Source organism: Podarcis erhardii, assembly GCF_964252035.2.
Source record: "Podarcis erhardii genome assembly, chromosome: 1".
Lineage (NCBI taxonomy): Eukaryota > Metazoa > Chordata > Lepidosauria > Squamata > Lacertidae > Podarcis > Podarcis erhardii.
The window spans coordinates 15,791,486-15,816,222 of NC_138497.1; the positions used below are offsets into that span (position 1 = coordinate 15,791,486).

The window sequence follows — 24,737 nt, forward strand, 5'->3', positions numbered from 1 at the left end:
TACAAGAGCGTTTTGCAAAACCAAACCAAAGCAAGAATTTCCGTGAAAACTGGAGAAAGCATATATATTCAGTTTCCTTTAGTACTCCTCACTACTGCTGCCACCCCTTGGTTTTGCAACATCTACTTGTCTGTAAAAAAAAAAAAAATAACCAAAATTTCAAGAAGAACGGTAGAAGAGACAAAAGCTGTCCCTCTCCTTCCCATTTTCCACTCCCAACTGCAATCCTTCAAGCTTGCCTTTCATTTTAAAAAATAAAATAAAGGAAATTGAGATCAGGAGGAAAGAGACCAGGAACTGTGCATCGTGTATGGTTTGGCCCTGAGAAGAGGTGGGCAGGTCAGCGGCTGATTTAGGGACTCATCAGAAGAGGTTGTTAAGAATTCACCTGAGCAGATGAGATCACCAAGAGAAATAAGCGTGGGCTTAACAAGTTTCTCCACTCCTGAATAAAGCATAAATTGGGGAAGAGAAGGTGACTAGAGAAGGCGATGAAGAAATGGTTTTACAATTTGAGGAGAATTACAGAGAGCGCAGGATGTCAGGGGCAGAAAGAAGACAGCCATTCAATGTTTAATAGACACACAGCAATCAAAAGAAGAAACAGGAAAATAGCACAGATCCCCCCCCAAAAACCTCCTAAATAGCAGTATTTTGTCATATGGAACCGAACAACTTGATACAAAAAGGAAAGTGGTAAAACACTGCTATTTGGAAGAGTTTTTTGCTGCTATATTTTTTATAAGTGCCTATTCACAGAGGCTCAGAAGCAAATTCAGAAAGAGCAGCCTACGAGGGCTTTCTGTAAGCTTTAGGCAGCTTGATTGTCAGCTGGCAAATCATGTTTCCTATCAACTCAAGACATGGCTCCTCAGGGTTCCATTTTATGAAACAGCATATATTGGCTATCGATTTCCAGAAAACAGCCAGAAAAAATGCACCAGTAAGCTATATCTCAGCAGGAAGTAGTGCTGACATACTAAAGACTTTGACAGGAGGCAGAAAAGTAATGCAAGGTGCCCAGGAGGAAGAGAACTTCACCCAGGTGCCACCCTGGATTCTTGGGTGCGATGGGAACAAAAGGGTGAGATTGTCCACAAAATTCGGAACCAACTAAAAATATGAATAAACAATTCAGTATAATTTGAACACTACACTTACAAAAAAATTAATCCAGAAAATGAAAAATTTGCACTCATATTGGTCCGTATAGTTAAAGCTATGGTTTTCCCAGTAGTGATGTATGGAAGTGAAAGTTGGACCATAAAGAAGGCTGATCGCCGAAGAATTGATGCTTTTGAATTATGGTGCTGGAGGAGACTCTTGAGAGTCCCATGGACTGCAAGAAGATCAAACCGATCCATTCTGAAGTGCTCACTGGAAGGACAGATCCTGAATTTGAGGCTCCAATACTTTGGCCACCTCATGAGAAGAGAAGACTCCCTGGAAAAGACCCTGATGTTGGGAAAGATGGAGGGCACAAGGAGAAGGGGATGACAGAGGACGAGATAGTTAGTGTTCTCGAAGCTACCAGCATGAGTTTGATCAAACTGCGGGAGGCAGTGGAAGACAGGAGTGCCTGGCGTGCTCTGGTCCATAGAGTCACGGGGAGTCAGACACGACTAAACAACTAAACAACAGCAGTATGCCGCTATACCACCAATATTATTGTTTCCCTACACAAAATTTATCCATTAAATTTGTATACCACCGTTTCTCCCCAAAAGGAGCCCAACAGCTTACCTGTTTAATGGCAGACGAAAGGGGCAAGGACATCTACGTTCGAACAGAGAAGAAAAGGCAACAAAAAATGAACTGTGAATCCGTTTCCCAGTTGATACCTTCAAATGTTGACTCCTGTAACTTAAGAGACAGAAGAAAACACAATTTAAGTCCAAGTGCAAAATTGAGATTGAATTTAAAATCACAAAAACCTCTGGAAAGTAGCAATAGAAGGACCTTGTGAAATTTGGTTCTCTTAATTTCTCGTTCTTCCAAGCTTAAAAATCCAGTTTCCCACATTTCCATAGCAATCAGCATTTTATTTTTTAAAATCCCCATGAAAACTTCATACACATTTTTAACTAAGGCACGTGTTTTTGCAAGCAATTTCCCCAGAGCTTTACAGGGCAGGCAGGGCGGCAAGGAGCAAAATGTGCCCCCTAACAAATGCGCCTGGGGCCACCAACCCTCTGGCCCTCCCCACACAATGCCACTGCATAGATTTATTGATGCCAAACATCCTAGCATAACTAAGCAGAACGTAAAAGGACAATGTCTTGCAAAAACGAAACGGGGGGTAAAAAAACCCTGATACTTTTCAATCAGATGCCCAAGCGTACTTTGTACTTGGCAAGCAGGAGAACAGATTTTTATTGATCTCAAGCAGTGCTACTTCCAGCACAGTTCCAGATCTCGATCAAGACTGATAGGTTTAGGTGTGTGCTTTATGAATGTCGATTAGGAAAGCCGGTCACAGGACCAATGAATCATGTAGCATTGCAGCTTTGCATATCTGGCTCACATTATCCCTAGTGGAGCCCCATGACAAAGACATGCCCGGGCATCCTGAAACACAACGGCACCTCCTAGTTATAAAACAGAAGAAGCAGCTACACCTTACGCAGGAAGAACCAAGAGTTCAAAAGGTCTCACTTGTGAATAACATATTCACAATCTCACCTCCCTTTTCCCCCCACGTTCTGATAGAATTGCTTTTCTGCGAGGAGAAGAATTTGAATTGTCACAAGAAATGCATCTTCCCTGCTCCACTCTAATGTATGTGAGTAAATCGGGATAGCAGCAGTGCCAGATTTACATATAAGCTAAACAAGCTATAGCTTAGGGCCCCACTCTCTTGGGCGGACCCAAAAAACTTAAAGGTGGGAAAACCTGGATGTACATTTCCAAAATATAAGATAAAAAACAAATAAAATAAAACCTACGTACAGCAACAGTGTTTTGTGTTGTGTATGCTCCTATGATGTAAGTCATGGGCCCCGCCTGCTAGCCTGCTCCCTAAAATATCACTGCTTTGCTCTTTTCTATATATAGGGTGCCTACATTCTGCATGTGCAAATAGCTTTAGATACCTATTAGGTCCATAAATTACCATATAGTATATATTCAACACAAAAACCAGCAGCAATTTGTTGTTGACAAAGGACAGCTGGACATATAAAGGGCCCCATTACCTTCAGTAGCTTAGGGCCTCATCAAACCTAAATCCGGCCCTGGCTAGCATGCAATGTTGCAAAGGTCATTGTTATGTTTGCGGGTGCATGAACACACCTCTGCTTGCCCGGGTAAGGATCAAGCCTTTGCCAGCTTTCAACTGAAATGCAGGTTTAAAAGCCTAAGCTTTCTCAACAAGTCTTGTTTGAATGCTTTCGAAACAGCTTGGCGGGCGCGAACAAACCACTCTCCACTTTCCCATCTCTTCCTGCTACGAGGTCCCAGAAAACTATCTTTGGGGCAGAGAAGAGATGGGTAGGGCAGGTTAGATAGCAGCAGTGAGCACTCCCCAAAACCCTAACCAAAGTGGCATTTCCTGCAGAAACCCCAACAGAAATGACTTAATAGCATAGGCTTTGCACCAGGGATTCTAAATGACCTTTGGAGGATACTTCCAACAACAACAAAAATGCATTTTTTCTAGCAGACAGTGCCAAGAGCAAAACAATACTGTAGGATTCTCTGTGTGTTTAATGGCTACTTCTGAAAGATGCTTAAATCGTGTTACGGGGGAAAACTGGGCTGCCTCCTTGTACTTAGTCCTGCAATAAGTTTCTCTAGTGCTGCAAGTACAGTTGTGACTTTCTAGTAAGTATAAATTGCCCAGCTTGACACCCTTGCCTTCAACATTTTAGGTTATAGTTTATTCCAAGGGATGCAGTAATGTTTCTCCCCACCCTTCCCAGCAAGATGCCTTTCAATATTTTGGCTGCAAAGAACAAAGCTTTTCGACTGAAAAGAGTACGTTCTAGCGAGCAAAACATCTGAAATGTTTCAAAGAGAACCTTGATCCCTTCCACTGGTTTAGACTAAACTTGCAGTGCTACTATTGAAAAGTGTACTTTAAAACAAATATATATCAGTGACAGCAGCACAGCGGACATAGGACACGTATATTTCCACTTGCTCTGACAAGAGGTATTTATTTCACTTAACTTAGACCTGGAACGCCTTTACCATAGATTGCCTAAATGTGGCCTAGAAGCAGTAAGAGTACCTGTGATTGATTGGGCCTCGGCAAACCCTAGACAGAATCATAGAAGGGTCAGCTAGTCCAACCCCCTGCAAAGCAGGAATATATGATCAGCTGCTTCTGCTGCTGAATGAAAAGCTACATTCCCATTCACTGCATATTTCCTTTTTAAAAAAAAAATTCAGGGAGCATATATCTCAACTGATATTTCTACCCGAAAGAGTCTCCACCCCCATCGTTCGGCCCGGACACTGAGGTCCAGTGCCGAGCGCCTTCTGGCGATTCTCTCGATGTGAGAAGCCAAGTTACAGGGAACCAGGCAGAGGGCCTTCTTGGTAGTGGCACCCACCCTGTGGAACGTCCCCCCACCAGATGTCAAACAGATAAACAACTACCAGGCTTTTAGAAGACATCTGAAGGCAGCCCTGTTTAGGGAAGCTTTTAATGTTTAACAGACTACTGTATTTTAATATTCTGTTGGAAGCTGCCCATAGTGGCTGGGGAAACCCAGTCAGATGGGTGAGGTATAGATTGTTGTTGTTGTTGTTGTTGTTATACCCAGGAACGTGTGCAGAGGAAGGCAACCAAGATGACCAAGGGTCTGGAAACCAAGCCTTATGAGGAATGGTTGAAGGGTATGTTTAGCCTGGAGAGGAGGTGACTGAGAAGAGATATGATGGCCATCTTCAAATACCTTTATGGGAGATGGAGCAGGCTTGTTTTCTCCTGCTCTTGAGGGCAGGACTTGAGGCAATGGCTTCGTTACAAGAAAGAAGATTCCCGCAAAACATTTGGGGGGAAATTACAGACAGTAAGAGCAGTTCGGAAGCGGAACAGACTGCCCATGAGATGCGGTGGACCCCTGGAGGTTTCTAAGCAGAGGCTGGATGGTCATTTGTCATGGATGCTATAGCTGAGATTTGTGCATTGCAGGGGGTTGGACAAGATGACCCTTGGGCACCTTCCAACACTATAATTCTATGAAGCCCAACTGAGAAGTATTGTTGCTCTACAAATGCTTCTGCAGAAACGTAAGAACAGCCTGCTGGATCAAGCCAATGACCCATCTAGTCCAACATCCTGTTCTTACAGTGGTCAACCAGATGCCTGTAGGAAACAAGTGAGCAGAACATGAGCACAAGAGAATTCTCCCCTCCTGTGGTTTCCAGCAACGGGTGTTCAGAAGCATTGCTGCCTCCAACTGGGGTGGTAGAGTATAACCATTGATAGCCCACTCCTCCTCCATGAATTTGTCTAATCCTCTTTTAATGTCATCCAAGTTGGTGGCCATCACTGTCTCCTGGAGAGCACATTTCACAGTATGACTATGACTATGAGGAGGTATTTTCTTTCAACTCCCCTTAATCTTCCGATGTTCAACTTCATTGGATATCCACAAGTTCTACTGCTATGAGGGAGAAAACCCTTTCTCTATTAAATTTTCTTCATGTCATTGTAAGTTTTTATAAACTCTTATCATGTTGCCTCTTACTTGCCTTTTCTTTAAACTAAATAGTCCCAAATGCTGCAACCGTTCTTCATCCTCTTGATTATTCTTGAAGGCACTTTTCTAAACCTTTTCCAGCTCTACAATATCCTTGCTGAGGTGAGGTGGCCAGAACCTACAGCTTGCGTGCTCCACTCTCCTCTTTCATGAATCAGAGAGAGATTGAACGGTTCTATTTTCAGTTTCAAACAGACCACAGTTCCCGGTTACCTCCAAGCTCTGTGAACTGCGGTTTGTTTAAACTAGGGTTTAGTGAGAACAAGGCAAGATCTAAATCCCTTTTTACTGACTTTTCAATGAACATAGTTTAAACAAATGATGGTTCCCAGAACTCAGACACCACAAGCAACTGTGGTTAGTTCAGAAGTAAAGTGGAACCTTTCAGCCTTAGCAATGAACTCAATGGGACTTACTACTGAGTAGAGCTGTACAGGATTGTGCTGTAAGGGTTGTCAGTCTGAATTTAGAACACCTTTGCATTGTAGCTGTCAGGGGACTGCCATCAGGGCCAGAGGGAGAGAGCGGTCTCCAGAGGGATTCCAGAGAGCGTCCCAGGATGGGGAGAGGCAGCCCATCTTCTGGGGAAGGGAATCAGCGTAGCACCAGTGGAGAAGGGGGGCAGATGGGGGAATCGGCGAGGCGGTCCCATGACTCCTCGCCGGGGACCAGCGGGGAGAGTAAGGGCCCTCCACTGCCCACACCCTCCTTGCGCAGAAGGCTTCCACGCAGGGAGAGTAGGCGGAGACTAGGCGTCAAAGAGCTTCTTTGCTGGAAGAAGTTCAAGAAACGCCCACTGACGGATTCTGCCAGCGATTGAGACAGCCACGGGCGAGTGGCTGTCCGGACAGAAAAGGTTCACTCAGGCAACCCAGCCAGGTGTGGCGCCGGTTTACGCACGAGCAACCCCTAGAACCATTACAGTAGCACACATAAACCTATGTGTCACGGGGATCAACAAGGGCCATGTATTGTAGAACAAACCCATCCATTACAGAAAATAATTTAAATGTCAAGGAACAAATCTAATTGACCTTATGAAATTTGCAAAACCCCTGTTCCAGAAAAGAAGAATGTCTTGTCTAGGGACACAGAGTGACAAATGTAGAAGCCTTTTAAAGGCAGATACAAGAGAAGATTGTCCTCTATTACAGCCTTCTCCAAACATGTGCCCTCAAGAACCACAGCTCTCATCAGCTCCACTCACCATGGCCAAAGCATCTGAAAGGCACCTTGGAAGGCTGCTCTAATACAGCTCTTCTGCCATAACTTCAAAAACTATCTTTCTATACATTACATGATTCTTTATTTCAAACTCACATGAAGGTTATTATAAAAGAGAAGTGTTTCACATAGCACGTTATCGTAGGGGTGGGGTGGGGGAAAGAGCCCTAATTTGCACCTCTGAATGAATTATATAGTTGAATTAATTAATCAATCTATCTTGAAATCTGCATTTCACAGTATATTTCACACTTATCAACTAGCAAAATATTAATCAAAAAGGGAATTTCGTATGAAGGAGTTGTCCCGGCTATTGCTCCTCTCTTTAAGTCCCTGTTCATTCTTGGCTTTCAACTTCCAACCCTTCCAAACAATCAAGTATGGTGGTTCCTGCACCTCTTCTTAACATGAAGCGAGTTGGTTGCTAGACATGCAAATAGATTTGAGGTGAAGCTGAAGAACAGCAGCACCCCAGCTATGGAATGCCCTCCCCTCAAAGATATAGGTGGCAACAGAATTAGCTGACGCTGGATTGTAAGCAAAGAGTTCAAGTCTTTGCAGGGGGTTAATGCAATGCAGCCAGTTGTAAACCAATAGACTGCCTGTAGTATTACTCATGGTGTTTACAAAATCTGATGTTTTAACTTTTATATTGCAATGCTCTTTGTGGTTGTAATCCTTTGTTTAGGTTCCATGATACAACCCACTGTGGGATTGTGTATCAATGAACAGTGGACTAGAAACTGAATTATTAAAATTATTTGCTCCTGATGGCACCAAGGCAGCTATGGCTCCTTTAAGAAGGAGAACACCATGTTCCTCTATGTAGTTTGGGGTGTGTGACCTTTTAGAGGCTCTCTGCCAGATGGAAGGATATGATATATTATCTTCCACCTCTCAGTTTTCCCAATGGTACCTCTTCACACATCCAAAAAAGAAGAGAAATAGCAGATTTTGTGAAGTCTTTTGTCTGCTGACTATGCATTGGTCACCTTTTAAGATGTTGTACCCAAATTTTGCAGAACTGCTCCTGAGATCAAGGAGCAGGTTTTCATCTATGAACACCACTGGGCACCATTTTGAACCAAGATGGCGGACTGAACTTTTCATAACTGCCCTGGTTTTTTGGTGTCTCAGAATTCCTGAGAAATGCCAGGTAACAAGGCTGCTTGTAGTTCATGCGAAGAACAGCAAGGAATGGACAGGTAGGATATTTCAAGAAAACCCCATAGAATTCGGTGGCAAATCCACTGACACACGCCCTTCTCCTTCCTGCCCCCAACCTAAACGAGCTGTGCCAGTGAACAAGGCTCTAGACATGACAGTAGCTCCACAACCAATCTCCCCTACTCAGGAAGGTCGGGTTGCTCTGACCATGTCACAAAGTCAGAAAACTTCAAGTTTTATTTATAGAAATCCTTTGCCATCTTCAGATCCAGAAGTCGCTGCTGGCAAACACTAATGGGATGATGGAATCAGTTGCCATCTGGTTTTTGAAGCCAAGGAACTTTAAAATAAAATGCATTAATAGCCGTTTGGCATTTAAGAAGTTTTTTTAAAAAAAAAAAAAGAAAAGGAAAAAAAAGAAACGAAGCCCTACGTAAGCTGCTCTTGCAATATAGTTAGAATCACTGGAGGGTCCACAGGGATTTCTACTGACAGCGATTTGTCTGGTGGTATTACAAGAAGCTGTACAAGGACGCTAAAGATATTTGGGATGCATATAAGTAGCAGCTTCTAACTGGGAAGCTGCCAGATCAAAAGGTACCCAGAGGACACCCGCCATTTTTTATCCTGCAAGTCATTACAGCATAGTAGAGGCTATGGAAATAGATGGTAATAAATGCACTGCCTCAGCAGCTATGTCTATTTTAGCTGGTGGTAATCAGGATTTCTTCAAATAACCAAGATTAATTTTTTTGTATAAGCGAATAAGCAAGGAGGCTGGGTTGGAGATCCAGAACTGGTCAGCCCCAGTTCCATTGCTTGAGAAGTAATCCAGCTTCACCCCATTGCCGAATGATCCAACGTTCTCAGGTAACCTCCTCCTCCTTTCCCTGAACCTGCTCTTCAAATCTTAAGAAACGTGTGTGAAGCAATTATTCCCTCCGTAAAACGTTAACAGGCTGAATCTCACAGAAAATCTGCAGGGCTATTTCACCCATACAAATCAGCAATTTCTGTTAACGTTTCCATAATTACTAAATGAGACAGTGTTAAAAGACAAGTTAATTGCCAAAGGAGGTGTAGCTGTCGTGAAATAAATTATATTAATATACTTCCTGTGTGGATTTCCCTGGTGCCGTCATGGAGCAAGGGTGGGCAAAGCTGTGGCCTTCAGCCTAATTTCACGCATGTGTGGGTGACTAGAGGAAGAGACGCGGGACAAGAGGAGAACAAAATGTGGGAGAGGGCGGAACAAATGGTGCAATGGAAGGGGAGAACTCCTTGGTAAGAAATCAGAGGACAAACATCTGCAAGAGAGACTTGTATGTCCCTTGGCAGCCCACTCAGTGAGGAGATAAGGAGAGAAAAGTGTCTGGTACGCTGAGAGAAATAAATGCGTGGTAATAAGTTGCTCCCCAACAGATTACCCTAAATTAATTTATTATTACAGTGGTACCTTGGGTTAAGAGCTTAATTCGTTCTGGAGGTCCGTTCTTAGCCTGAAACTGTTCTTAACCTGAGGTACCACTTTAGCTAATGGGACCTCCCGCTGCCGCGTGTTTTCTGTTCTCATCCTGAGGTAAAGTTCTTAACCCGAGGTACTATTTCTGGGTTAGTGGAGTCTGTAACCTGAAGTGTCTGTAACCTGAAGCATTTAGTCGTGTCCGACTTTTCGTGACCCCATGGACCAGAGCATGCCAGGCACTCCTGTCTTCCACTGCCTCCCGCAGCTTGGTCAAACTCATGCTGGTAGCTTCAAGAACACTGTCCAACCATCTAGTCCTCTGTCGTCCCCTTCTCCTTGTGCTCTCCATCTTTCCCAACATCAGGGTCTTTTCCAGGCAGTCTTCTCTTCTCATGAGGTGGCCAAAGTATTGGAGCCTCAGCTTCAGGATCTGTCCTTCCAGTGAGCACTCAGGGCTGATTTCCTTAAGAATGGATTGGTTTGATCTTCTTGCAGTCCGTGGGACTCTCAAGAGTCTCCTCCAGCACCACAATTCAAAAGCATCAACTCTTCGGCGATCAGCCTTCTTTCTGGTCCAGCTCTCACTTCCATACATCACTACTGGGAAAACCATAGCTTTCACTATACGGACCTTTGTTGGCAAGGTAATGTCTCTGTTTTTTAAGATGCTGTCTAGGTTTGTAACCCGAGGTACCACTGTACTACTAATTAAATTTGTATGCCCATAGATCCCAGGGCAGTGGACAACACAGAATGTGGCCCTCAATAGAGAGGGGGGGAAAGATTACCCAACCCTGACATAAAGAGGTTGCTGTTTTACCCAAAGGTTTTTGAGGGAGGAATCAGATTTCTAAATCCAAAATAAATAAAACATGCTATGCTTTCAAAAACATTTCAAGATGCCCCCTGTACAAATCCTGCTAGAGGCACAGTCTGGTACAAAATATGGCGAAGGCCCATATGCTGAATTTAAGTCCAGTCCACTGAAACAGATCCAGAGAGATACACATGTTCAGCCCCTGATATATAGCAGGAAAACTTCACAGAAAAAAGCGTATTTCTAGTTTCTTGCCTAACAGTCAAGCCTCAAAAATTCCCCTGCACATAACACAAGACGCTACCTTTCTGACTCATGAGCTGCACACCTGCCTGCCCCTCCTTTGCAAGTGGGAAGGGGCAGGCAGAGGAGTAGAGAAATGTTACCATAGACTTGCACTTTTCCCTGTCTAATACTAGCTCACACCAATTACTGCATTGCAGTCTTCCTTGATGGCTATACAATCAAGTCAGCATGGGGAAGAGCTTTAGGAACACAAGTATACAGTAAACTGCTTTTGCAGGAGCCATATAATTAAGCCGATTACCTTCAAGGCATTGCAAATTGAGTCAGGACAGAGGTTACCAAAGTAGGGTGGAATCTTCATGGCCTGACCTCTCTCTATTCCTTCCTCCAAGCCTCTTTTTGCTGCTCCAGGAAGTGTTTCATCACTGAATTTTTCATGGAATACCTATTTCGCATGACCAAAGCGGAATTTGTGAAGAGGAAAAACCAGATTTTTATCGCTACTTAGCTCCAAGCAGATTTTCTTTCTTTCTTTTCACTCTAACACGTTTCGCTCTCTCTCGCACAAAATAGTGCTATATAAGACATTCGTCAGCAAGCAAAGAATTTGACCCGGTATTCCATGTTGCTGCAAAGCAAAAGGTCCATTATCTGGTATTGGCCAATACTTTTAAAACAGGGGTAGTTATGACAATGTTCAGCTTTGCGAATGCAGTGACACCCACTACTGTGTTAATTAAATATAGAACATAGCAAAATGTGGGGGTAACCACCTTGAGATCAGCCCGGGCTAAATGGATTTTTAAGACGATTCCACTGAACACAGCAGAACCACCGATTCTGAATTCCATCACACTGCTTTTCCATTACTGACACGTTCATTTTGCCATAGGAAACATGGGAAGGTGCCTTATTCCAAATCCAACGACTAGCTCAGTAAAGCCTGAGAGCCAGTGTGGTGTAGTGGTTAAGAGCAGTAGACTCGTAATCTGGTGAACCGGGTTCGCGTTTCCACTCCTCCACGTGCAGCTGCTGGGTGACCTTGGGCTAGTCACACTTCTTTGAAGTCTCTCAGCCCCACTCACCTCACATAGTGTTTGTTGTGGGGGAGGAAGGGAAAGGAGAATGCTAGCTGCTTGGAGACTCCTTAAAGGTAAAGGGACCCCTGACCATTAGGTCCAGTCGTGACCGACTCTGGGGTTGCGGTGCTCATCTCGCTTTATTGGCCGAGGGAGCCGGCGTACAGCTTCCGGGTCATGTGGCCAGCATGACTAAGCCACTTCTGGCAAAACAGAGCAGTGCACGGAAACGCTGTTTACCTTCCCGCCGGAGAAGTACCTATTTATCTACTTGCACTTTCGAACTGCTAGGTTGGCAGGAGCAGGGACAGAGCAACGGGAGCTCACCCCGTCGCGGGGATTCGAACCGCCGACCTTCTGATAGGCAAGTCCTAGGCTCTGTGATTTAACCCACAGCGCCACCCGCGTCCCTTTTCGGAGACTCCTTACGGTAGTGATAAAGCGGGATATCAAATCCAAACTCCTCTTCTTCTTCTATAGCACACTGACTGGCAACAGGATTTCAGGCAGGGGGTATTCCCAGCCCTACCTGGAAGATGCCAGGGATTGAACCCGGACCTTTTGCATGCAAAGCAAATGTCCTACACCGAGCGGTGGTGCTTCCCTTCCATATTACATCCACATCTGCGTAACAGAAACCTCGTGCACATGCTTCTTGAACCCAGAAGCATTTTGATAGCACTGTTCACGTGCCACAATCTGAGGTGGATGATCCCTACCACAATGTGCCCGAAAATCATTTGCGAAGCAGATCATCTGAATTGCTATTGCTTTGCCAAGAGGTAGGTAGGATTTCACCACATTGAAGGCAGGCGTCCATCAGAATTCCCAGGCGTATAACTGTAGAAGCACAAAGCTCATTACCGTTTACTTCCAGCAGAGCATGTACTATGCTGCCAACTAGTGCCCAGATCAACACAACACACTACAGTGTAGAGACTAATATGTCAGTTTCACTTTCTCATTTTTCCAGCTTTAAATTTGGTTTGCCATAATTCCACACCACTCTGAAGGTCCTCATGAAAATTCGCTTGCATTTTATTGCATGTTCCTCCTACGCATTTTTGGAAGCATTCCAAATAATGTTTTTGTTATTTTCACTTACACATGTGCTAATACATGCATACTTTCCCCTAATATGTGCATTCTTTGTATGTCCCTTTTGTTGGAGGCATCACAAAATTTGTACCTGTTTTATACGCTGAATTCATGCCCAATTTTAGCAGAGGCAGGAGATTCTGTGGTCAACCAGGGGAGATGGCTGCAAGTACGTAGGTACCTGCTAGCACCATGTTGGCGCTCCTGAACTATAAGGGCAATGAAGAGAAATCTAGCAAACAACTCCCATTATCAAGAACCACCCTAGACAATGGTTATGCATTATGGAAATTGTAGTCCAAAAATATTTGGGAGCCCAAGACTGAGAAAGACTGCTCTTGGCAAATGCTGAATGCCACCTTAAAAGTTTAACCCAGAGCTTTCCAAACTGTGTGTCACCTGCAGTGTGTAGGTGTGTCATGTGTGCGCTCCTCCCGGGGCGGGAGAGAGGTTTGTGTTTAACCTCTGGTTTACTAGTAAAAGTGAATTACTGTGTCGTGAAATGATGCATGTCTAAAAAGTGTGTCACCAACATGAAAAGCTCTGGTTTAACCTGTTGAAAAACTACACCAACACTTGGTTTTTACAGCCAAATAAAACTCTTCATATTAGCAGGCAAAACCCCGTTCTAAAAATAAAAACAGAAATACCATATTTTTTGCTCTATAAGACTCACTTTTTCCCTCCTAAAAAGTAAGGGGAAATGTGTGTGCGTCTTATGGAGCCAATGCAGGCTGCGCAGCTATACTAGAAGCCAGAACAGCAAGAGGGATTTCTGCTTTCGCTGCGCAGCGATCCCTCTTGCTGTTCTGGCTTCTGAGATTCAGAATATTTTTGTTGTTGTTGTTTCCCTCCTCCAAAAACTAGGTGCGTCTTCTGGTCTGGTGCATCTTATAGAGCAAAAAATACGGTAAATGTTTTGTGTGTGGCAAGCAAACAAAGGAGATATTATCAAAATGTCCAAACAAGAGCCTCAACTTCACCATCTGTCCTTCCAGTGAGCACTCAGGGCTGATTTCCTTAAGAATGGATACGTTTGATCTTCTTGCAGTCCATGGGACTCTCAAGAGTCTCCTCCACACCATAATTCAAAAGCATCAATTCTTCGGCGATCAGCCTTCTTGATGATCCCCTTCATGGATCACTGCCTTGCCGTGGCAAAGGGGCTTGAATAACTCAGAGAAGCTATGAGCTATGCTGTGCAGGGCCACCCAAGATGGACAGGTCATAGTGGAGAGTTTTGACCAAACGTGATCCACCTGGAGCAGGAACCGGCAAGCCACTCCAGTATCCCTGCCAAGAAAACTCCATGGACAAAGGCAACAGGTAATGCTATCTCTCTTTTAAATCAGAACCAGTGAAGGCAGTGAAGGTCCTGTGTGAGTGTCTGGAGGTGGCTGGAGGATGGATGGCAGCTAACAGATTGGAGTTGAATCCTGACAAGACAGAAGTACTGTTTTGGGGGGACAGAGGCGGGCAGGTGTGGGGGACTCCCTGGTCCTGAATGGGGCAGCTGTGCCCCTGAAGGACCAGGTACACAGCCTGGGAGTCATTTTGGACTCACAGCTGTCCATGGAGGCACATGTCATTTCTGTGTCCAGGGCAGCTGTCTACCAGCTCCATCTGGTACGCAGGCTGAGCCCCTACTTGCCCGTGGACTGTCTCACCAGAGTGGTGCATGCTCTGGTTATCTCCCGCTTGGACTACTGCAATGCGCTCTATGTGGGGCTACCTTTGAAGGTGACCCGGAAACTATTTCTAATCCAGAATACGGCAGCTAGAATGTTGACTGGGAGCGGTTGCTGAGACCACATAACATCAGAAGCCACCCAGAGTGGCTGGGGAAACCCAGCCAGATGGGTGGTGTATTATTGTTGTTGTTGTTGTTAGTAGTAGTAGTAGTAGTAGTAGTATTACAAGCCCGGGTTCCAATGTAAACACTAGGCCAAATGACGGCTTAGCTCCCAGGAGCGTGGCATCAGCAGCAAGGGAAAAGAGCAAAGCAGCCACAATTTTCCCAGCATGCTTCCTTGTTTGACCTGGTTTGCACATAACACTAAGCCAATGGCATGCTTTACATGGAGACAGCAGGCAAGGAAGTCGGGAATTCAACATGGATGTCATCATCTGGCAGGGAGTAGCAATGTGCCATTTGTAACATCCAACTCTGCCTTTTAAGACACTTTAGAAGTCTTGCAGACTTGGAAATTCTGCCACAGTCCCAACTCCATTCTTCCTGCCTTCCAGAAGGGCCATGGCTCAGTGGTAACAACATGTGCATCATTCAATCCTCAACATCTCAAGTTAAGGGTGGGTTAGACCCCGTGTCTGAATCCTTGGAGGGCTGCTGCCAGTCAGAAGCACTGAGCTATACAGTGGTACCTTGGGTTACAAACACCTCGGGTTTCAGACTCCGCTAACCTGGTAGCACCTCGGGTGAAGAACTTTACCTCAGGATGAGAACAGAAATCACGCACCGGCAGCCCAGCGGTAGCAGGAGGCCCCATTAGCTAAAGTGGTACCTCAGGTTAAGAATGGTTTCAGGTTAAGAACGGACCTCCTCCTCCTCATCATCATCATCATTTTTTAATTTGTACAATGTCTTTCTATCTTACAATACTCAAGGCGATTTACAAACTGAAGAAACAAAAAATGTACATCTTATAACAATCTAATGCAATACAAAAATAGGCAACCTACATCAAAAAAGTAACATTCAACAATCATTAGAATACAGTGGTGCCTCGCAAGACGAAATTAATCCGTTCCGTGAGGCTCTTCGTATAGCGGTTTTTTTGTCTTGCGAAGCAAGCCTATTGACAGCTTAGCGGATTAGCGCTATTAGTGGTTTAGCGGCTTTTAGCGGATCAGCTGATAAGCGGCTTATCAGCGGATCAGCTGATAAGCGGCTTAGGGCTTAGGAAAAGGGGGGGAGGGGAAAAAACCCCGCAGGAACTCGCAAGACATTTTCGTCTTGCAAAGCAAGCCCATAGGGAAATTCGTTTTGCGAAGCGCCTCCAAAACTGAAAACCCTTTCGTCTAGCGGGTTTTCCGTCTTGCGAGGCGTTCGTCTTGTGGGGCACCACTGTAGTATTAAATAACACTGGGCAACAATTTTTTACTTTTTGAATGTTGTCTAGATTTCTACAAGTGATTTAGGGTATTTTTGCACTGCTGAATCAGAAAATGGCATCCGTTTCTCTCCATCGGGTCAGGTTTTTGTGCTATGTTGATTTGAAAAAAATCAGATCTTGTGACAAAATCGATTACATTTTTGTGGCATTATCAGCTGATTTTTGTCAACACATATCACCCTAAATATGTTTTTAAGAGAAAAAAAATCTTTTTCCAACAACATATATTACCTGATAGAAACTTTGATTACTGTAAACTGAATGGTGGGCATTGATAAAGGTAAGTACACGTAAATTGCATGTTGCTTCACCATTTTTCAAACTTCAGGGCTTGAACTTCCATTTCTTGGAACTCCTGGAATGCTCAGCGGCAGGGAGGTCTCTCTTCAGAGTCCAACAGTAGTCAGCCATCATGACTGCGTCCCAGCAACCCTGATACCTGGTCTCCATCTCTTTCATCTCCTGATGGAATCTCTCCCCCTGCTCATCACTCATTGAACCCAGGTTCTCAGGAAACCGGTCCATATGTGAAAATAGGTAGTGCATCTTGATGCTCATGTTGCAGCCCATGTTTCTGAAAACAGTCAGCATGTTGTTGACAAGTTCTGCGTAGTTTCTGGCCTTATTGTTGCCAAGAAAGTTCTTCAGTACCAGAACAAATGTCTTCCACGCTTCCAGTTCCACTTCGTTCATTGAGTTTCCGAACTCTGGATCTCTGATGAGCTGACGGATCTGAGGACCGTCAAAGATGCCAGCTTTCAACTTCTCCATGGTCAATCCTGGAAAAGCCTGGCACAAGTAAGTGAAGCAGTCACCATCCTTGTCCAGAGCCTCGGTGAACTGCTTGATTAAGCCGAGCTTGATGTGCAGCGGTGGGAAGAGTATTTTGTCTCAGTCCACCAGAGGGTCGTTGAAGACGTTCCTTTCTTTGCAAGGCACCAATTCCTCCCGCACAGGCCAGTCCTTCTTCGTGTAATGCTGAGCACGGTCCCTACTATCCCACATGCACAGAAGACATACCCATGTTTTCTTGGGTATGTTTTCTTGGTGAAGCCAGACTGTTGTCCCAACAAAAAGTTCACCATCTTCAGGTCAACACAAATAAACCACTTATGGGGCTTCCGGTTTAGCGCGACTCTGAACCAGGCGGGGATTCCTTCGTTGCGGAGGATCCCGAACTCTCCAGGGGAAAATAGGGGTATCGCAGGGCGCAGCGAACCCCTGAAAAGTATCTGCAGGACGATACAGATACAGAGGTTCCCGCGGTGCCGAAACGCAGAATCCCCGGCCGTCAGGTAACTCCGTTTCGGAGCGAAGAGTACGGCGGGGGGGGAAGCGGGCAGAGGGAAGCCATAACTGCCTCTGGGGAGCGAAGCCCCGAGCCTGGAGGAGGAGCGCTAGATTCTCAGAAAAAAGGACAATTTCGAATTAAAGAAGGAGGTTTTCAGGATTGATTAAGCTGAAATTCGAATTGGAGAAAGAAAAGCATAAGAGAGCTCAACTTTCACTCGAAATCGCATTAGACGCAGAGCGCTAAGCAAAGCGGAGAAAAACGTGTGTGTCGCTAGCGGACAGAATTCTCTCTCCCCGAAAACTTTCCAAAGTGCCAGATATTAAGTAACAGATTAGGAAGGAAGGCAAGGGGAGAGCAAAAAGATACTATATAATTCTTTGACGGACTTAGTCCATGTCTCTCCAGCCTGTAACAGGATAGAGGGAAAAGAAGGAGATAGTGCGATCTTTGGAAAGCGCTGCGTGAGAGAAGATAAGAGAAATTAGAGACGCCATTACCTTCCTCACTGTCAGCACGTACTAGGAGAAGGAGAAGGAGGAGGGGACAAGAGGAGGAGCGCAGGACAGTGATTAACTACTCAGCAGAGACGTGGACAAAATAAAAGACACTAGCGGTTCCTTCCTATTTTCCCCTCTGTGAGAGACATTTATGAGAACACCGCGGAGTTCTGGGGAGATTTAGAGAAAATACTTTGCTCCTTCTTTCTCTTCTTTCCTCTTTTCTCCCCTTTCGCGGCACCCGCCTCCTCCTTGCCAGAGGGAGTAGTAGCGCCTTTGCGGAAGGAGAGGAGACTGCAACATATTACTGTTTCATCTGCCCTACCTACCCACCTGATCCACTGGAACTGTGTTGAAAGAGATGGAACAGAGCGCTGCCTAAGGAAAGGGGGCGGACAGAGAAGAATTTCTGGAATCTCTGAAAGCAGCCGCAATCGCGGCCAAAAGGAGTTAGCCCAATTGGGGGCAAGAAGATAAAAAACAGACACAGAACATAGTGAAAGGTGGATTAGCCCAATTGAGGGCAAGAAGATAAAGAACAGGTTAAGAATACAGTGAAAAGTGGATTAGCCCAATTGAGGGCAAGAAGACTTGGAAAGAACTAAAAGGGAACAGTGGCACTGAGATTTGGTGGTGGAGGGTGAACATTCATATTTAACGGATTAGCCTAATTGGTGGCAAGAAGTAAGAAGATCAAACTGGACTAAAATTTGTAAAGACTGCAACTCAAAGGAGACAGTGGGAATTGAAATTCAGATTTCCCCATCTTACTCCTAAATTGAATTTTTTGCGGGGGGAAGGGGGAATTGGTGTGTGGGGAAGTGGAAAGAAGTGGAAAGAAGGAAAAAAAGGTCTATCGGGTTCAGTTTAAACGGTTAGTGAAATCAGATCCAAAAACTTTAAAATGTCATATACGCAGAAAAAGGCGGGGGAGGGGGGGACTCCAGTAGAAAGAAAGGGGTCCAAACAAGAGTCTGATTTTAGATCAGAAATATTAAAAATGTTTAGTGAGATCAGACAAAGTGAAAAGAATTTAGAATCAAAAATTGAACAAGTAGATGCAAGAATTGGAAAATTAGATAAGAAAATAGATGAGACAGTAAGAGAACTTAAAGGGCAAATCAAGGAAGTATCCAAAAGAACCCAAGTATTAGAAGAAGGGATGAAAAAGACAAAAATGGAAATAAGAGAATTAAAGCGGGAGGAAGACAAAATTAAGGTGGGACTTCAGGAGACTAACAAAGCTCAAGAAGAAATGTGGGATGCCATCTCTATGAATGAACTTCGACAACGGGAAACAAACTTGAGGCTGAGAGGGATACCAGAAACGCAGAACGAGAACATTAGACAAAAGTTAATAGTAGAACTGGCGCAATGGTTAGAACTTCAGGAAGTCGAAGTAGCAAATACGATAATGAATGCCTTCAGAATGAGGGTCAAAACGACCAAAGCGAAGAAATACCCAGGAGACTGCCTCATAACCTTCAAAGATAGGGATATGAGAAATTTGGTCCTTCAAAAAAACAGAGAAAAAAGGCTAATCATAGATGGCGGCTATATAATCATTTTCAAGGACATCCCAATTAGATTGCTGAAACGGAGAGACCCCTATAAAGTAATAGTCCAAACCCTCAAAAAGAACAATATAGAATTTAAATGGGAGTTCCCCGAGGGGATCTCCTTTTTTTACAAGAGTAAAAGACATAGACTGACCAGCCCGCAAGAAATAAGTAAATTTCAAAGAAAGTATAAAGAATTAACGACGGAAGAAGATGAAGAAGCGAAAGGAGCATCGGGAGGAGAAGAGAGAAAGAGGAAAAACGGCCAGAGAAACGAGGAACAGGAGGAAGAGGAGGTGAGAGAGGAGGGGGAGGAAGAAGAGGAGGAAGGAATCTAAACACACTTAATTAAAACAACATGGCTCTAAAAATATGGAGCTGGAATGTGAATGGCTTGAACGATAGGAAAAAACGCAATAAGGTGGAACAACTTTTAAAGAAGAAAAATCTAGATATAATCTGCTTGCAAGAGACTCACGTAGCAAGGAGTCATAGAAAAATTTTGATCAATAAGAGATTAGGCAATGAATTCATATCCTCAGATAAAAAGAAAAAGAGAGGAGTGGTAATGTATGTTAAAAGCAAAATTGAAGCACAACAAATATTCAAAGATGATGAAGGAAGAATGATGGCAATCCAGATAAATTGGCAAGGTGAAAAAATAATGGTGGTCGGGATCTACGCACCAAACGAAAACAAATCCGAATTCTTCAAAAAATTGGAGGACAAGTTATCAGAATTTGCAGACCAAAAGATAGTTCTGATGGGAGATATGAACGGGGTGGTCTCCTTAGAAATGGACAGACTAAGAAATAACAACTCAAAGGAAGGGAAGTTACCCAAGCCTTTTTTTGAGATGGTAAAGAGCTGTAATCTAATAGACATTTGGAGGTTAAGACATCCTCTGAGAAAAGAATTCACATTTTACTCCGACCCAAACGAATCAATGTCCAGAATTGATCAAATTTGGATATCAAATGAGTTGACACCAAGAACATCCCAGGTAGAAATTCAACCAAGAGTCATCTCAGACCATAGTCCTCTGGAATTGGAACTTAAAGGTTTGGAAGAAAGATCGTTTAGGTGGAAATTAAACGACTACTTATTGGATGATCAAAAGGTGATCCACGAGGCCAGGAAGAAATTGAAAGAATATTTTGAAGATAACTGGGATAAAGGAACGAAGAGGAGTGTTGTCTGGGACGCGGGCAAGGCGGTGATGAGAGGGTATTTTATCCAACAGAACTCGATTAAAAGAAAGAACAGAGAAAGAGAAAAGAAGGAAATACTAAGACAAATTATGGAAAACGAACAGAAACTGATAAAGAAGCCAAACAATGCTAGAATCAAACAAAGTATTAAGGTGCTGCAAAAGGAGTTTGAAATGATGATAAACAAAGAAGTTGAGTGGAACATCAAAAGACTAAGACAAAGGAACTTTGAATTTGCGAATAAGGCAGGGAAGTGGCTGGCATGGCGGACCAAGGAAAGAAAAGAACGAATCACAATAAATAAAATAAAAGTGGGTGGAGAGGAGATAACTAACCCTAAAGGGATTAGGAAAGGATTTTTGGATTTCTACAATCAACTGTATAGAAATAAAGAAAAGAACAACATAAGGAAAATAGAAAGATACTTAAAGGAGAAAGAGATACAAAAGATTTCGACAGAGGCACAAGAAAGGCTGAACACTCCAATAAGATTGGAAGAGATAAAAGAGACAATTAAAAAAATGAAAAATGGGAAAGCTCCGGGACCAGACGGTTTTACAGCAAGGTATTATAAAGAATTGGAGACAACCTTGTCACAACCAATGAAAGAAGTGATGAATATGATTCTGAAGGAGAAAGAAATTCCGGAGACGTGGAGAGAAGCATTCATAACATTTATCCCAAAAGACGATGCAGATTTGACGCAAGTTAAAAATTATAGGCCAATTTCTTTATTGAATACGGATTACAAAATCTTTGCAGGGATATTGGCAGAAAGGCTGAAAAAGGTTTTACAAGGAATTATACATGAAGACCAGGCAGGCTTTCTTCCTGGCAGACAAATGAGAGATAATGTGAGAAATATTATAAATATTATAGAATATTTGTCTGCCAGGAATGAGAAGCAGGCAATGCTAATGTTCGTGGATGCGGAAAAAGCATTTGATAATGTATCATGGGACTTTCTGCTGAAAAATATAGAACAGAGGGATATGGGTAATGATTTTCTCAACGGAATAAAGGCAATATACATGGAACAAAGAGCCAAATTGATAGTAAATAGTGTGATCTCAGAAGAAATAAAAATCTCAAAAGGCACCAGACAAGGTTGTCCATTGTCTCCATTGATATTTATCATGGTCCTGGAGGTGTTATTAGATTCAATAAGGAAAAATGAAGGAATAAAAGGGGTGGCGGTAGGAAAAGACCAACATAAAATAAGAGCCTTTGCGGATGATTTAGTGCTGACGGCTGAAGATCCGTTGGAGTCGGCAAAAGGAATACTGGACGAAATTGAGAAATTTGGAGAGGTGGCGGGGTTCATAATAAATAGGAAGAAAACCAAAATCATGGTCAAAAATATGGAGAAAACAGCACTGGAAGAATTACAGCAACAAATAGGAATTGAAATTGTTAAAAAAGTGAAATATCTAGGAATTTGGCTGACACCCAAAAATATCGACCTTTATCAGAACAACTATACACCGACATGGAATAAAATTAAGAAAGACCTGATAATTTGGAACAGATTAAAACTATCCTTCTGGGGCAGAATTTCACTAATTAAGATGCAAGTATTGCCCAAAATGCTATTCCTATTCCAAATGCTACCAATATTAAAAGGAACGTCGATCTTCAAAGAATGGCAGAGGCTGATCACAAGATACGTTTGGCAAGGGAAAAAACCAAGAATTAAATATAAATTATTGACAGATACAAAGGAGAGGGGGGGCTTTTCCCTGCCAGACCTGAAGATATATTACGAGGCATCATGCCTCTGTTGGCTGAAAGAATGGATCAACCTTAAGAATACAAAGCTGTTAGATTTGGAAGGATTCGACAATATAGCCGGATGGCATGCTTATTTATGGAAAGAGAAGAAGAAGGGTTTTAAGTCATTTGATAACCATATTGTCCGGAGAGCGTTGTGGGAAGTATGGGATAGATATAAAAACATATTGGAAGTAGGAGTCCCACACTGGCTGTCTCCATTAGAGGTGTTAGCTGTTAAAAAAGTCAACATGAGAGATAATTGGGCGACATATGGAGAATTGGTGATGAAGGAAGGAGGAAAATGGAGGATAAAACCATACGAACAAATAAAAGGTCAGGTTTATGATTGGCTGCATTACCTCCAAATAAATGAAATGTTTAAGAAAGATGCAAAGGAAAAAGGGTACAGAGAAAGAGAATCTAAATTTCAAACTGAAATAGTGAACAGTAATTATAAGGTGATCTCAAAAATGTACAAAATCTTGCTAGATTGGCACACGATGGATGAGGGGGTAAAGGATGTGATGATTCAATGGGCCAGAGATTTGGGATACAATATAGAAATAGATGAATGGTACAAAATATGGAACGAAAACATAAAATTTACAGCTTGTGTCTCCCTAAAAGAGAACTCAATGAAGATGGTGTACAGATGGTATTTAACGCCAGTAAGATTAGCCAGAATGTACAAAATCAGTAACAAATGTTGGAGGTGTGGAGAGAAGGAGGGTACATTCATGCATATGTGGTGGGAGTGCAGTAAAATAAGGGAGTTTTGGGGGACAATACACAACGAACTGAAGAAAATACTAAGATATAACTTTGTTAAAAAACCTGAAATTTTCTTATTAGGAATAACAAGAAAGGATATAACAAGGAAAGACTGTAAATTTTTTCAATATGCTATTACGGCGGCAAGGATGTTGGTGGCTCAGAATTGGAAGGGAAAAGAGGTCCCAACTTTGGAAGATTGGAGGGTAAAGCTTATTGATTACGCAGAATTAGACAAATTAACAGGTAAAATAAGATATCAAAAAGATCAGAAATTTTTGGAAGACTGGGGGAAATTTACGGAATATTTGGAAACTGCATGTGAGGAACATACAACGTTAGTGTGTTTTAAAGAAGCTTTGTAAAAGAATGAGGAACGTTACGTGAAGATATTTAGAGACAGAACTGTAATACTTAATAGTAATGTTGAAGTTAGGAAATGTGTAGATAGGATGGAAATTACGAAAGATTGTCGGAAGAGTTGAGGGAAGTCCAGATAATGAAAATAAGTGATATGTACTTGGATGTAAATAAGTTTTTCTTTTTGTGTTGTTAAAAACTCAATAAAAATATATGAAAAAAAAAAAAAAAACAAATAAACCACTTATGCTGATCATAACCAATTTTCTCCAGCACATACTTCACCGCTTCATAGTTCTCCTTCAGTGTAGTCGAGTGAGCCAGGGGTATAGAGGCAAACTGGTTGCCGTTGTGTAGCAGAACACATTTCAGTGATTGCCTGCTGCTGTCAATGAAGAGTCTCCAATTTTGGGTTCGTACTGTGGCACTCCAAGCTTGAGCAGAAGCTGCGCAATATCTGCACAGTACACCAAGTCCTTCTCTTCCGAGAAAAAACGGAGGTACTCTTGATGCCTGTTGCAGAAGAAGCTGATGCGAGCTCTGTCAGAGAGGAGGTCTTTTTCCTTCAATCTGGATGCCAACAGTTCGGCATCGAGTTTCCTATAACTTCATGGGGCGGCTGCCCCATTAACTTAGTTTTGATCCCCCAACTTTATGCTTTGCCACACCAATTTATGGAAGATTTCGAGGTTTTATGACTTCAAAGTGATCCCTTTTCGACATAATCACCCAGAACTATCGGACCTGAATACTTCTTGTCTTTAAAATAATCATTTCCAATCAAAACAATTATTTGACATGGCATTTTACCCCCACCAACTTCTTCTAAAATGCTCCACACAAGCGTACATGTGAACAAAAACGTAAAAAACCAACATGTGGCCATAGCTCAAAAACTTGACCTGATTGAGCAAAACCAATGTGATTTTTGGATTCAGCGCATCAGATTCGTCCTAAATCAACTGAAAAAAACGCAGACAACAAATTTGTTGTTGACCAGTGTAATAATAACATATAAAAGTTAAACAGAAATCCACTCAACAGTTACAATAAATAATTTCCAAACTATAATCAATAAAACGACGGCAAGCCACAGTACATAAAATAATACGATTCAAATTGAGAAGCAGAGACTAGAGAGTGGGGCAAGGCAGGTGGACCTCTGGAACGAATTAAGTTTGTAACCAGAGTTACCACTGTATAAGCTATTCAGCTCCAGAAATATAGTAAACTGGGCTTCTTGTTAAATACAGTGGTGCCTCGCAAGACGAAATTAATCCGTTCCGTGAGGCTCTTCGTATAGCGGTTTTTTCGTCTTGTGAAGCAAGCCC

General features: G+C 43.0%; 1 protein-coding gene across 2 annotated transcripts in view; it reads right to left on the minus strand.

Moving 5' to 3' along the window:
- The window catches only part of TRAF3 (TNF receptor associated factor 3), a 102,904-nt gene that overhangs the window by 56,006 nt on the left and 22,161 nt on the right, over positions 1-24,737 (minus strand). For both annotated transcript variants that reach the window (XM_081861928.1, XM_081861927.1), the window contains exon 3: positions 1,744-1,863. The gene's annotated coding sequence lies outside the window, so the exon portion shown is untranslated. The remainder of the gene's footprint in view (positions 1-1,743; positions 1,864-24,737) is intronic.